The sequence below is a fragment of the Siphateles boraxobius genome, unplaced genomic scaffold, assembly GCF_051911475.1.
Source record: "Siphateles boraxobius isolate OS27281-9 unplaced genomic scaffold, OSU_SipBor_1 29, whole genome shotgun sequence".
In the NCBI taxonomy this organism is placed as follows: Eukaryota; Metazoa; Chordata; class Actinopteri; order Cypriniformes; family Leuciscidae; genus Siphateles; species Siphateles boraxobius.
In genome coordinates this window covers 11,756,150-11,770,203 of record NW_027508908.1, presented here as the reverse complement: position 1 = coordinate 11,770,203, position 14,054 = coordinate 11,756,150, and the positions used below count along the sequence as shown (strand labels likewise).

Sequence of the window (14,054 nt, the reverse complement as noted above, 5' to 3'; positions counted from 1 at the left end):
GGTAACGCACTACACGAGTTGACAACAACTCTGTCACCCAACGATTCTATCTTGTCTACAAATCTATCTGTCTAATGTCTATCTTGACGCGAAACAGCACGCGCCAATACACAGCAAAGAACAACACAACACGCGAATATGGTCAGACAGAAACTAGTGCTGCAAACTGTTTGCGTGATGATTTGCTCTGAGAAAAAAAGAAAAAAAAGAAGAAGAGCATACATCATCTGCATACGCGAAGAGCAGGTCTGTGCTACAGAGAGAGTTGGAGGTGAGTACAGCATGTTTATATCGGAGATGTAGCTGCATGTTTATGTTTAGCTGATGGCAAAAATCACGTATTTACCCGGTGACCTCAACTCATGCCTTGCTGTGATTGGCTGTTGCTCATGACATCAGTGAGATTGAGTTGTGCGACAGCTCTGGATATCTAGAATGCTAGATATTTTTCTAGGCTCGGCGACGCGTCTGCGAGGGTCTTTGATGCGTTGTTGGCTCTTTCATACTAACAGATTGGGGAGCGTTCATCGCTCACTAATCCACCGCGATTTGCACGCGATAACACCCTGACCTGTCGGCGAGCTCAACGATTTGTAAATCGGGCTTAAAATCATGTAGTGTGAACTAGGCCGTAACACAGAGCGGTCGTACTCTTTAGCCAATCAGATTTAAGCTTATCAATCGACCAATCAGTATCACGTGAGGCCGGGCCATACCTGCATTACGTCATCAGCTTTCGACCAGTTCATGGCCGAATCGTTCATTTCTGTGTTAACTGAAGTTAGAGATCAGTTGAAGCAAAAGTTTATTAACTGCTGTTTAGTTCACATGTGAACATAAACATTTATTTTTAGTATTGTTGGATTTTCATGTCCTGTCCACCACACATTCAACTGATGATAATGTATGTAATGACGCCATAGGAGACATGTTTGTTTTAAACTGCATATATTATGTAGTTTTATTGTTTCAGATTTCCGAGACAGATGATGTATGAAGTTGCAGACAACCAGTACTGTGATCTTACCGTTCCTACTGTAATTCTTTGAAAACAGTCATGTTGCAAGCCATCCATTTTGACAGTTGTTTCAACAAGAGTTTTAAAGTGATGCATTGATACTGTATCTATTTGTCTCCTGCGGACTATATGTACACACTCTAGGAATACAGCCCTGCTATGCATGGATTATTAAATGTTCTTGTCAGAATTAAAACATTCAAAGACATAGTTCAATTTGATGTACACATTTTATTAATTTGAAAGTTTCCGAAATCCTTTGGGAATAAAATATATATAAAATGACTTGATCATGATTAATGTTCCTGTTACATAAGAAGATCATGAACTGACAGTCTTAAGTATGAAGCATAACATTCAGTACAGAGAAATATACGTCTCTTCCAGAGTTGTGAGATCCAGTCAGAGTCTACTTTGCTTTTAAAGTATTTAAATATAAGTGCAACACATCAAGTGAAAGTGAACAAATGAATTGTGTTCAATCCAGTCATCAGTAGACCTCTCTGTTAGGAAAGATTTTGTCCTGATATTTAAAATATTAAAAACCTATAGTACGAGAGGTGCAGACAGAGGACGTCTGAGATCAGGTGATGGTATTTGAATAGAGTTTACTGAGTTATCTTACTCGCATAAGCTTTCTATGATAAGTGCCTTTGTCTTATCAGCATAAAATCAGATTTGCCTATTTTACTAAGCAAAGTAAAATTAATGCTTCACAATATTGTCCTGTGAGACCTTAAGATGACAATAAAAAACCTTATTTAAAAAACTTGAGATGGCAATACAGCACAAAACATAAGGAAATGCATTTTGAATATATTGGTAACAGTCTACAATATGGTACAATAACTAAGTTAACAACTAACCATGAGCAATACATTTGTTGTGGTGTTTGTTAATCTTTGTTAATGTTAGTTAAAAATACAGCTGTTTATTGTTAGTTTAAATGTTAACAAGATTTTAATGAAGTATTAGTAATGAAGTATTAGTAAATGTTGAAATTAACATTAACAAAAAATAATAAAGGCTGTTTAAGTGCAGTTCATGTTAACTAATGTTAACTAAGGAAACGCTATTGTAAAGTGTTACCAATTAAGACATTAATACAAAAAAGGTATAAAAGAGAATAAAGAAGTAACATAAATTAAGATGTTTGAGACTGCTATCCAGATGTCACACCAAAGGTGAGTAATCCTGAAAAATACAGGCAAACAATTGTTAATTATAATTTAACAACATACACAAATGGCAAATAAACACTGTGTGCTCATTAAAATAGGTCTATTCACCATTTAAAGAACAATCTCGATGAGGCCAGTGCTAAGAGAGCTAGGGTGGGTACTGACCACCGATGATTGTTTTGCACTCATTAGCGTGATTGTTGAGGGTGTGAGAGCTGTCTTTACCTGCAGCTAAAATACAACAAAACAAGCATCATTCTTCTTCATTTTTGACACAATATGGGACATCTGATTACAACAGCACTTGCTTACATCAGTTAATAAACTATTGCTTCAACTGATCTCTAACTTCAGTTAACACAGAAATGAACGATTAACTGCACTTACCTCTGCTCAGCCATGAACTGGTCGAAAGCTGATGACGTAATGCAGGTATGGCCCGCCCTCACGTAATACTGATTGGTCGATTGATAAGCATAAATCTGATTGGCTAAAGAGTACGACTGCTCGGTGTTACGAGGAAAGCGCTGCCAGGAAAGTCTCAAACACACACACACACACACACACACACACACACACACATGCAAGGCGATTCGTACGTGAATGACGATTTGCACATTCAAATTCAAGGACACACTCTTACATTTTTAACATTCAAAGGTTTTTGTGCACAGTTGTATACCTACAAATTGTGTTTTGCATTTGTGAAATATATTTTATGAATATATATAATTTTATTTTACGCATGTGAATTGCTTTTTGTGAATTTTTATTTTCAAGCACGTGAATTTTTTTTGTGTGTATGTGAATTAGGTTTCATGCATGTGAAATTGTCTATGCATGTGTGAATCATGTTTTTTGCGTGAATTATATTTGAGACTAATCTGCTTCCATACTATTGTACCGAATTTTGGTTGTAGTTCCACCAGAGTTCCACTGGGGGGCGATCGTCCGAGTGCAAAATGAATGGGAGTCTATGGGGTTAGACGGCTAAATTTGTCTCTTTCACCCGATTGCCTTGACAATCTCAGATTTGAATGTAGGTTTTGCAAGTTCAACATGGGTTATAGGTCGAAAGTTAAATGAACGAGTACTTATGTCCTTTTGATTTCTTACAGGTTGAGTTGTTGTTGCCCATAACACGCTAGCATTCTGCTAATGGATGCTGATTGGTAAGTGAAGGACTGATTACGACCAGACATACCGCCTGGTGGCATCGTGGCATCCGAAGCGGGACCAGAATGTTAAAGGGTCATGAAACCCCCCTCTTTCAGCTCAAGTCTAGCTCACAATCTTTTTGAAAAATGCAACTTAAATGGGCGTGGATGGCTGTGAGAAGAAGGGAGGGAGTGGGTGTGGCACGACAGGGGAGAGGGGGAACTGTCATCAGCCAGCAGTGTTGCCAGATGTACGATAATTATCGTATTTGAACAATAATTTTGACCTCTGTACAATGTACGATAAATAATGAACGATAATTTCAGAGTTTTCAGTCGTTCGTCCAAACACACATCCTACCGCTTCTCTCTCTGACCCCGAATCATTTCGCAGGCTCGCCTGCCCGCACGCAAGCACGTACACACACACATACACACACACACAGGCACCACACGGTGTCGCCCGGCCCGTACGTCAACACTACACATTCACAAGTCTCCCGCATTAAGCATAAAATTGATATATCATCGAAATATCTAAAATTTTCATAACGACCTCTTATTTAACAAAAGGCAAGTAAAATGACCAGGGTTACATTTGAGACACACACATAGCCTACCTCTGAAGGGATAGAAAAGTCCTCAGGACTTGGTACCGCATTACTCGCAAGACTTAACTTGCATTGGTCATCGACAAGGCCAAAGTCCACCATTCTCCAGTATTCGAAGCTCTCTCGGGTAAAATGTTTGCGGCACACTGGCAGCATCGTGGGGAAATATATTCAATCCACTTTGACTTTTGCACCACGAAAATTTTGCGTCCCATGATTGTCTCTCTCCTTTACTACGCGATATCACAGTTTGACATGTCTGTGGAAAGATCCATGTGGTGTCATGAATAATTAAGAGACAGTGTCTCATTAATAATTATGAGAGACCGATGAGTCATCAACGCACTACACTGTGCTCTGCCACGTCACAGCCTGCGATGAAGATTTTAAACCCGGAAGACGAAAATAGCGGGGAAAAACTAAAATTTAACCATTTTCACCCTACTATTAAACTAACAGATGCTAACATTGTCTTCAATGGTGTTCAACACACATAGCTCTGTTAAAATCTCAGAAAATTTGGTTTAGGGTTTCATGACCCTTTAAGGCCAGAGTGGGGCGGGGTGGGACCAAAAATTTTACCGGGAAATTTCGTAGACCATCGGCCCTTGCAAAATTATTTAGAAAAATATTAAGAAAGCCACCACTACTGGTCACATCTATGGTTAGATTGATTTGTTTAGATCCAGGTAAGTCGTGTCTCATCAGTTTTTTAAACATTAAGGCACGGATGTAGCCTAAATAAATCTCCAGTTAACTAGCAGAGCATTCATTTAGTTCGCTATTAAATAAGAGATCTAGTGCTAAAATGTGTTGTTTTTTAACTCAAGCTGAGCGCTCGTTGCCACGGCGATCAGTTACATGGATACAGTGTTGTGCCTCGCACAATCGGATGCGCTCTTCAATCTATCGCCATTGTGGAGACTCTATTCATTGCGGTGAAATCACAAAATAAATGCACACAAACCCTGCGCACGTGTCCCTGCTTGATATAGACTGTACCACTGATGAAGATATTCAGTTATGATGAGAGAAAAAAAACCTATTCGAATGCGGATTAGAACCCGTAACCTCTGACCCGCCTGGCAAAAGATCTACCACTAGACCACCGCCGGATGATATTTCTAAGAACTTGCAATGTATAACTATTATCAGACCAGCCCTCACAGCCTCGAAACACTATCGGCCCACCGGGAAGAGTCCCGACTCTCCCGATTGCCACTCCGCCCCTGCAGCAATCCTGAAGTTCCACCGCCTTTTGTATGCCTCCAATTCATCCAGCTTTTCCCAAAGTTGTTTGTTTTCGGTCTTTAGCGATGTAACTTGATCCTTCATCACAGTGGAGTTTGTAACGGCAAGATCGGCCTTCTCAGAGTTTGCGTTCATTTCAGTTCCAAGTTCAGCGATGCGGTTTGAATTACAGGAGACAGAGTTCTCTTACGAGAGGTTCTCTCGTATTGCGTAAGTTTAGCTTACGCTACGGGAAAGATTCATCTTCTCGAGATAATGAAGTCAAGTCTAGTCAAGTCATCCTCATTTATATAGCGCTTTTAACAATGTAGATTGTTTCAAAGCAGCTTTACAGAGATAAACATATAATTTAAGGTAACAGAGATTGGTTTGGTTTTATAGTTGTAGCGAAGAACTACCTGAAGCTGCTAGGGCTAGTTGGATCGCAGTGAACCAGGTGTGTCGGTCAGAACACCACAGAGTGAAGTATCAGTTTGAACTGGATTTATTCTCACTGGTATGCAGAATTAGCATGAGAGGAGGAGACAGCCTTTACATAAACTTTAACAAGATATGAAAACTTGAGATCAATAGTGCAGTATACTGATGAGAGCAGCCTCCAGAGGGAATGGAGTTCCTTAACTGTGTTTGAGCATGAAGACGATTGCTGTTGCACATGCAAGGCTTGGTGGACAATGACACGATGTGAGCAGATTAGGCACACTTAGCTGAGACCTGGAGTACAGTCAGTAGGCCCAGCTTCAACTGACGTGGGTTTGGCTCATAAATGGGCTGAATAACCATTAGCTGGCATAGACATGTTTGGCGTGCTCGTAGTAAAGGATGTAGATGCTTGTATGTGTGTGTGTGTGGTTTCTCTGCAACACACAAAAGCAATACTCAATAACAGCAAAATCATTACAAATCATCATTCACATACTGACTATAGGCTGCTCCCCTCATAACAATGATACATAAACACTGGATATAATATCGTCCATCATATTTACTTTAACTATTTATCTACATTATTTACTATAACAGTCTAAACATTCTAACTCTAAACTTGGAAGATCGACAGATAAGTTATAAGAGCTGTTACGGATTAATCAACATCGTCAGAACTGTTAACTGCGTCATTACTGATAACGAGCATCAATCAGCGAACATTACGGAATAACACTCACTCTTTATAGGACGCACACAAACACAAGATACATCCACCTGAAAGGCAATAATGCTTCTGAAACCCGTCTTCAGCTGTTCGTGATTGCGGTGAACCTGATTACTAGCAGCGGCTGATGCAATCTGCCATTCGCACTGAGCGGAAGAGAAAGCTGCTCTTCCGGTCACTCCCTACAGAGTTCATAATAAGAGTCCCAACTAAAATAGTGCTACATTGCTCTAGCATCATCTTATTATTAAGGGGCCTTTTGCACAGCCGCCCCCAAATTGCATGCAATTTGCTCACTTAAAAGGCTCACCTTAAATTTGGACAGTAGAGGGGCATTCCTCATCCTCCTCAGCATCTGGAATGACTGGAAGAGTAATAAGCCGGGCAGCTGGCGGAGTATACACTTTGTCTTTGACTTGCACGTCCGCGGATCACACATGACCATTTGCACTCGGATGTAATTTAACCACTCTGCCAACTGGCCAAAGTGCCCTGGGGCACTGAGGGTCCATCAACAGGACTACCGAATTCACTGTCAGATCAGCTGGGACACCATGCCACTTCTGCCTGCATTGAAGGGTTGGCAGGTAACACCTGATGAACCTTGCCCACAAGTGATCTGCTATAACTTGGCAGTGTCGCCATCTCCGCCGGCTTAGTCCCTCACTCTTAGGATAGACTACTGGAGGCAGTGCTCCATCAAGCCCCCCCATCAAGAGGACATTAGGAGTCACGGTGTCCAAGTCATCGACACTGGATGAGGTATAGCCCAAAGGTTTGGTATTCAATATTGCCTCTACCTCCAGTAAGGTAGTATGTAGTACCTCCTCAAAGATAGGCTGAACTCCTAAGACCGTATACAGTGCAGCCTTAACTGACTTGATCTCCCTCTCCCAGGTTCCCCCGAAGTGAGGAGCTGCAGGTGGATTGAAGTGGAAGTCAATCTTCTGCTTGGAAAGGAGCCGTTGGAGGTCGGAAGACTTGTTGTCAAAAGACTCACGGAGCTCCTTCACTCCTGCCTTAAAGCACTGCCTGATCTCAAACCCTCCAGATGCTAGCACTTCCCTGAGCCGGTCCACCAGCTCCTTAGCTTCCTCTGCTGTGTGCACACTCTGAAGACAGTTGTCCACTTAGAAAAAGTGCTCCACTGAATGCCTGACTCCTTCTCCTGGACCCCCATGATCTCTCGCATGCATTTGGAGAGCGAAGGTGGCGCAACACGGTGAACATGCAGTGCCAAATGGTAAGACCTGCCACTCAAAGACATCAGGGGGGGTTTCACTCTTCATGTCCCTCCAGATAAACCTGAGGAGCGACCGATCTTCTGGTAAGAGCTGAACCTGGTGGAACATGCCTTTAATGTCACAACTGACTGCTACTACATGTTCCCTGAAGCGCAGTAAAACATTGGCGTCTCTCCAAACTTCTTAGGCTGGGTAGCACGGCTTCCTTGGGAGCTTGAAGAGGGGGAATGTCTCGTTTCCGTAGCAGAGGTGTGGCATATCTGTGGACGCCTGCGACCTGTACTCAAGGGGAAGATCCGCCAGGTGCTTGTACTTCCTATTCAAGCTTGCGATGGTGTAGGAGTGGTCTGCTAGACCCAAGCGTTGAGAGGTGAAGGCCTCCACTATCCGGAATGTTCGCTTAGGATTGGTAGAGGATGATATTTTAAATGAGACAGCAGCTCCCTTCAGGGTTTGAACTTCCTGCCTAATCGTGCGGAGAGCAAGGTCCTCAGGCTTCTTCTCCAAACCCAACTTATCAACGGCCTCGGGGAGGAGCATTGTGCGCTCAGAACCATCGTCCAGAACTGCGTAAGTGTCTAATGTCCTTTCCCTGTTGCGCAGGAGAACTCTGACGACTTTCAGCAGAACACGAGAGTGGGCCGATGGTCTGTCTAGGTAGAGAACTTCTGTACTACTGCTCACCAGACAGCTTTCAGCCTTCGGCGGCTCAGCCTTGGGGCGTGTGTTGGCATCATGCAAGACTCTCAGATGCTTCCCTTGACACACCTCGCAGAGTTTCTTGAGGTCACATTGCGTTGTCAGATGTGCTCTCCCGCATCTCCAACATCTCTCATTACCTCTGATCCACTCAATGACCTCCTCTTTGGTGAGTCTTTGAATGACTGGACACCTATTCAAGAAGTGCTCTGTGCCCTCACAGTATGGACAGTAGGGTTTGGATTTGCTCTTCCATTTCGGCGCAGATGAGTTCTGACCCTCTTGTCTCAATCCTCGGTTCAACGTATAGCTCTCTGCTCCGTGCAGCACCGTAGCTATTGGCTTGCTCCGTCGCTTCTCGGCTCGAGGTCCTGACAGCCCTTGGATACGGATGTCTGAAGGGTTGTCGTAACCTTGGCACCACTACTCGTATCGGAGCCACTCCGCCAGGTCGAGCAGCGTATGAGTGTGTCCGGGACGATGGAACATCTGACGTCTGAAGTTCGCTCTCATCTCTGTCGGAAGCTTGGTGAGGAGTCGTGCCACATGTGAGCCACATTTCAGCTCGACTTCTCCATCTGGGCCCAGTGTCTGTAACATACCCACAAGTGACTGTACATGCAGGGAGAAACTCTCAAAGGCAGCTACATCTCCTCTTCTGATCTCAGATGAATCCATCACTGCAGCGATCCTCTGCAATGCTACATGGTGCGGCTGGCCGAACTTCTGGGTCATGCCTGCCATGGTGTCAGTGTATGGCCTAGGCGAGTTAATAAAGGAGTCGACAACGAGACAGGCCTCCTCAAGTTTCACATGATCCACCAGAATCTGATACTTAAAAAGCTCTGAAGCGTCAATGGGTAGCAGATTGGCTAGGGCTAGTTTCAGCCGAGAGAACTCCATCGGGTCCTTATGGACGAAGAGAGGAATTTTCGGTGCGGGGCCCCTGTAGTCTCCTCCTCCCAGAGTCAGCGATGCTGGGGAGAACTGTCTGCCTCGAGCAGGGTGTGATTGACTTGTATCAGGCCTGGCTGGGTACTGAGTTGAAGATCCCGCATCTGTGCGATACATTCTGGGCTGCGGACGGGAGATGGGCATGTAGGGTTCTAGCACCCGGGTGTAGGACCGGACGTTGTGATGTTCAGGACCTCGTGTAGGTTGAGGGCTGTTCAAGCTACGAGGGGTAGAATGTAGCCGAGTATGGGCTGTGACATTGGAAGTCACACTGTCCCTCATCAATTGTAACTCGCTCATCATTCTGTCTATAACGGTGACCATACGCTGATCCTCGGCAGCCGCCGACGGAGGAGAGTAGTCAAACGAAGGCCATGGTGGAGGGGGAAGTCCCTCGTCAAACTCCTCCTCCTCTAACGCTAATGAGTCACCCGGTAATGGAAGGGGTGGCACTGGCCATCGCTCTGAAGACGGATCCCGCTGCACTGCTCCTAGCACTCTGGCCGAGGTTGTTAACTCACCCGACTCCCTTCTGGTACCATGAGGTGAGGCTAAACTGTACCCCAGGCTCTCTCTTTGTAACCCGCTCGGTTCATCCTCCGTGTAGAGCATAGGGGCATGTGGCCATCCTAGGCTCGTGTTGTTAATGCTCTCCCCAGAGCTCGTGGAATAATCATCCCGTGCATCGGGGAGTCTAATCCACTTTACATGAGGCTGTGAACTCCACTCTTCCCTGGTCGGCGCGTGTGGTAGCGGGCTGACATGCGAGTCATGTATCTTCGGTCGTGCTACACTGACCTCATAATCTCTCAAATATGATGGCTGCCTTAACTGCCGCCTGGGCCTGGTCGATGGGGCCCACACTGCTTCTTCACTTCGTTGCATGCTCCCAGCACAGCTGCGATCCGGCTCGAAGGACCACAAAATGTAGCGAAGAACTACCTGAAGCTGCTAGGGCTAGTTGGATCGCAGAGAACCAGGTGTGTCGGTCAGAACACCACAGAGTGAAGTATCAGTTTGAATTGGATTTATTCTCACTGGTATGTAGAATTAGCACGAGAGGAGGAGACAGCCTTTACATAAACTTTAACAAGCTATGAAAACTTGAGATCAATAGTGCAGTAGACTGATGAGAGCAGCCTCCAGAGTGAATGGAGTTCCTTAACTGTGTTTGAGCATGAAGACGATTGCTGTTGCACATGCAAGGCTTGGTGGACAATGACACGATGTGAGCAGGTTAAGCACACTTAGCTGAGACCTGGAGTACAGTCAGTAGGCCCTGCTTCAACTGACGTGGGTTTGGCTCATAAATGGGCTGAATAACCATTAGCTGGCATAGACATGTTTGGCGTGCTCGTAGTAACGCCATCAGCGTCATCAGCTATCGGGTGGTGATGGCGCAGTGGATAAGACACATGCCTTTGGTGTGAGAGACCTGGGTTCGAATCCACTGTGAGAGACCAATGTGTCCCTGAGCAAGACACTTAACCCCTAGTTGCTCCAGAGGCGTGCGACCTCTGACGTATCTAGCAATTGTAAGTCGCTTTGGATAAAAGCGTCAGCTAAGTGAATAAATGTAAATGTAAATGTAATTGTAGTGTAGTAAAGGATGTAGATGCTTGTATGTGTGTGTGTGTGGTTTCTCTGCAACACACAAAAGCGATACTCAATAACAGCAACATCATTACAAATAATCATTCACATACTGACTATAGGCTGCTCCCCTCATAACAATGATACATAAACACTGGATATAACATCTTCCATCATATTAACTTTAACTATTTATCTACATTATTTACTAGAACAGTCTAAACATTATAACTCTAAACTTGGAAGATCGACAGATAAGTTATAAGAGCTGTTACGGATTAATCAACATCGTCAGAAACTGCGTCATTACTGATAACGAGCATCAATCAGCGAACATTACGGAATAACACTCACTCTTTATAGGACGCACACAAACACAAGATACATCCACCTGAAAGGCAATAATGCTTCTGAAACCCGTCTTCAGCTGTTCGTGATTGCGGTGAACCTGATTACTAGCAGCGGCTGATGCAATCTGCCATTCGCACTGAGCGGAAGAGAAAGCTGCTCTTCCGGTCACTCCCTACAGAGTTCATAATAAGAGTCCCAACTAAAATAGTGCTACATTGCTCTAGCATCATCTTATTATTAAGGGGCCTTTTGCACAATAGTGGTTCTTGAAAAATGTTTTTTCCAGCTAAAGTTAATTTTGATTGATTCAATTCCGTCTAAATGATCATTTGTTATTAAATTAGGGGCCGCTAAGACGACACCGTTCTCTCTAAACAGACTTTAAACGTGAACCTGTGATAGACGCTGATGGCGTTCGCATGCGCATTAAGAATTTATTCTATAGTTACGTGCGTTTGAATATATGTGCGCAGGTTTTTAATTCCTTACAAACCATGCCTAAACAAACTACTTGTCTTGTCTATAAATTTTGATGCAGAATTTTATTTGATCTTATCACTTTGGGTAGGTACGCGAACCGAAAAATTCCACAACGCTTTATCTGTAGAGTGGTATAGGGATCCTCCATAGGGAGAGGCTAGTTGGCACTTCAGCACTGCATTGTCATCAGGTCCAGGCGAAAGTCCTTCGTCAGATCTGGAAACGACCTGGATCCGGCAGGCTGCGGGAAAACCTCGGGATAAACAAAGACACTAAAATTAGTGTAGATGCCATTCTTCTTATGATGTAACGAGTACATCATTATTTAAGGGAAGTGTTCCCAGTTCCGGCTGACCTAATCTAAGCAGCCTAATATTGAATTATAGAAGTCTATAGAGTGTTATGTGAATGCTAGGTCAAAGAGATGTGTTTTTAGTCTAGCTTTGAACTGACAAACTGTGTCTGCTTCCCGGACAATGTTAGGAAGATTCTTCGAAAGTTTTGGTGCTAAATAGATAAAGGATCTACCGCCAGCAGTTGATTTAGATATTCTAGGTATTATCAACTGGCCAGAACTTTGAGATCGCAATAGACGTGAAGGACTATAATGCGTTAAGAGCTCGCTCAAGTACTGGGGAGCTAAACCATTTAGTGCTTTGTAAGTAATCAGCAATATTTTAAAAATGTATACGATGTTTAATAGGGAGCCAATGCAGTGTTGACAGAACCGGGCTAATATGGTCGTACTTCCTGGTTCTGGTAAGAACTCTAGCGGCTGCATTTTGAACTAGCTGTAGTTTGTTTATTAAGTGTGCAGGGCAACCACCCAGTAGAGCATTACAATAATCTAGCCTTGATGTCATGAACGCATTAACTAGTTGTTCCGCATTTGTCAATGAGAGTATATGACGTAATTTAGATATATTTTTAAGATGGAAAAATGCGGTTTTACAGACACTAGACACGACACTAGACTTTCAAATGAAAGATTGGTATCAAAGAGCGCACCCAGGTTCCTAACTGACGACGAAGACTTAACAGAGCAGCCATCAAGTGTTAGACGGTATTCTAGGTTATTACGTGTGAATGTTTTTTGTCCAATAATTAGAATCTCTGTTTTTTTCAGAATTTATTAGTAGGAAATTACTAGTCATCCAATTTTTGATATCAACTATGCATTCCGATAATTTTGTGAATTGGTGAGTTTCGTTAGGTTTGGAAGAAATATAGAGCTTAGTATCATCAGCATAGCAGTGAAAGCTAATTCCATGCTTCCTAATGATATCTCCTAAAGGTAGCATGTACAGAGTGAACAGCAGCTGTCCTAGTACTGAGCCTTGTGGTACGCCATACTGAACTTGTGATCGCTAAGACATCTCTTCATTTACTGCTACAAACTGATAGCGGTCAGATAAATATGATTTAAACCATGCTAATGCAATTCCACTAATGCCAACAAAGTTTTCTAGTCTATTTAAGAGAATGTTGTGGTCAATGGTGTCAAATGCAGCACTAAGATCAAGTAACACTAATAGAGAGATACAACCACGATCGAATGATAAGAGCAAATCATTTGTGACTCTAATGAGAGCTGTCTCAGTGCTATGGTGCGGTCTAAATCCTGACTGGAAATCCTCGCAGATACCATTTCCTTCAAGAAAGGAACATAGTTGTGAGGATACTGCCTTTTCTAGTATCTTTGACAGAAAAGGTAGATTTGAGATCGGCCTGTAATTGACTAATTCTGTAGGATCAAGTTGCCTTTTTTTTAACAAGCGGTTTAATCATAGCCAGCTTAAAGGTTTTTGGTACTTATCCTAGAGACAAAGACGAATTAATGATGTTAAGAAGAGGATCTATGACTTCTGGAAGCATCTCTTTCAGTATTTAGTCGGTATAGGGTCTAACATACATGTTGTCGATTTAGATGAATTAACGAGTTTGCAAAATTCTTCCTCTCCTATGGCAACAAATTAATCAAATTTTACCTCAGGGAGACTATAATGCACTCCCTGATGTGATGCTGTAGTAGACGGTTCCATAGTTATAATTTTGTCCCTAATATTATCAATCTTATAAGTGAAGAAGTTCATAAAGTCATTACTGCTGTGTTTCTTGGAAACTTCTGGGCTTGAAGCTCTCTTTTTTGTTAGTGTAGCCACTTTTTCAAATAAATACCTTGGATTATGTTTATTTTCTTTTAATAGGGTTGAAAAATAAGCAGATATAGCAGCTTTTAAAGCCTCTCTGTAAGCAATCGAGCTCTCCTTCCATGAAATCCGAAATACCTCTAGTTTTGTTTTTTTCAAGTTGCGCTCCATTTTTCTGGCTGCTCTCTTAAGGGCCCGGGTGTGCTCGTTGT

The 14,054-nt window shown here is 43.1% G+C and overlaps 1 long non-coding RNA gene across 1 annotated transcript; it reads right to left on the bottom strand.

The window, feature by feature from the left end:
• Positions 1–1,234: 1,234 nt before the first annotated feature.
• Positions 1,235–2,624, bottom strand: LOC143754028 (uncharacterized). The gene is made up of 2 exons (XR_013207865.1): positions 2,308–2,624; positions 1,235–2,212 (listed from the first exon to the last, which is right to left on the bottom strand). It is a non-coding gene; the product is annotated as an uncharacterized LOC143754028 (long non-coding RNA).
• Between the last annotated feature and the right edge of the window lie 11,430 nt (positions 2,625–14,054).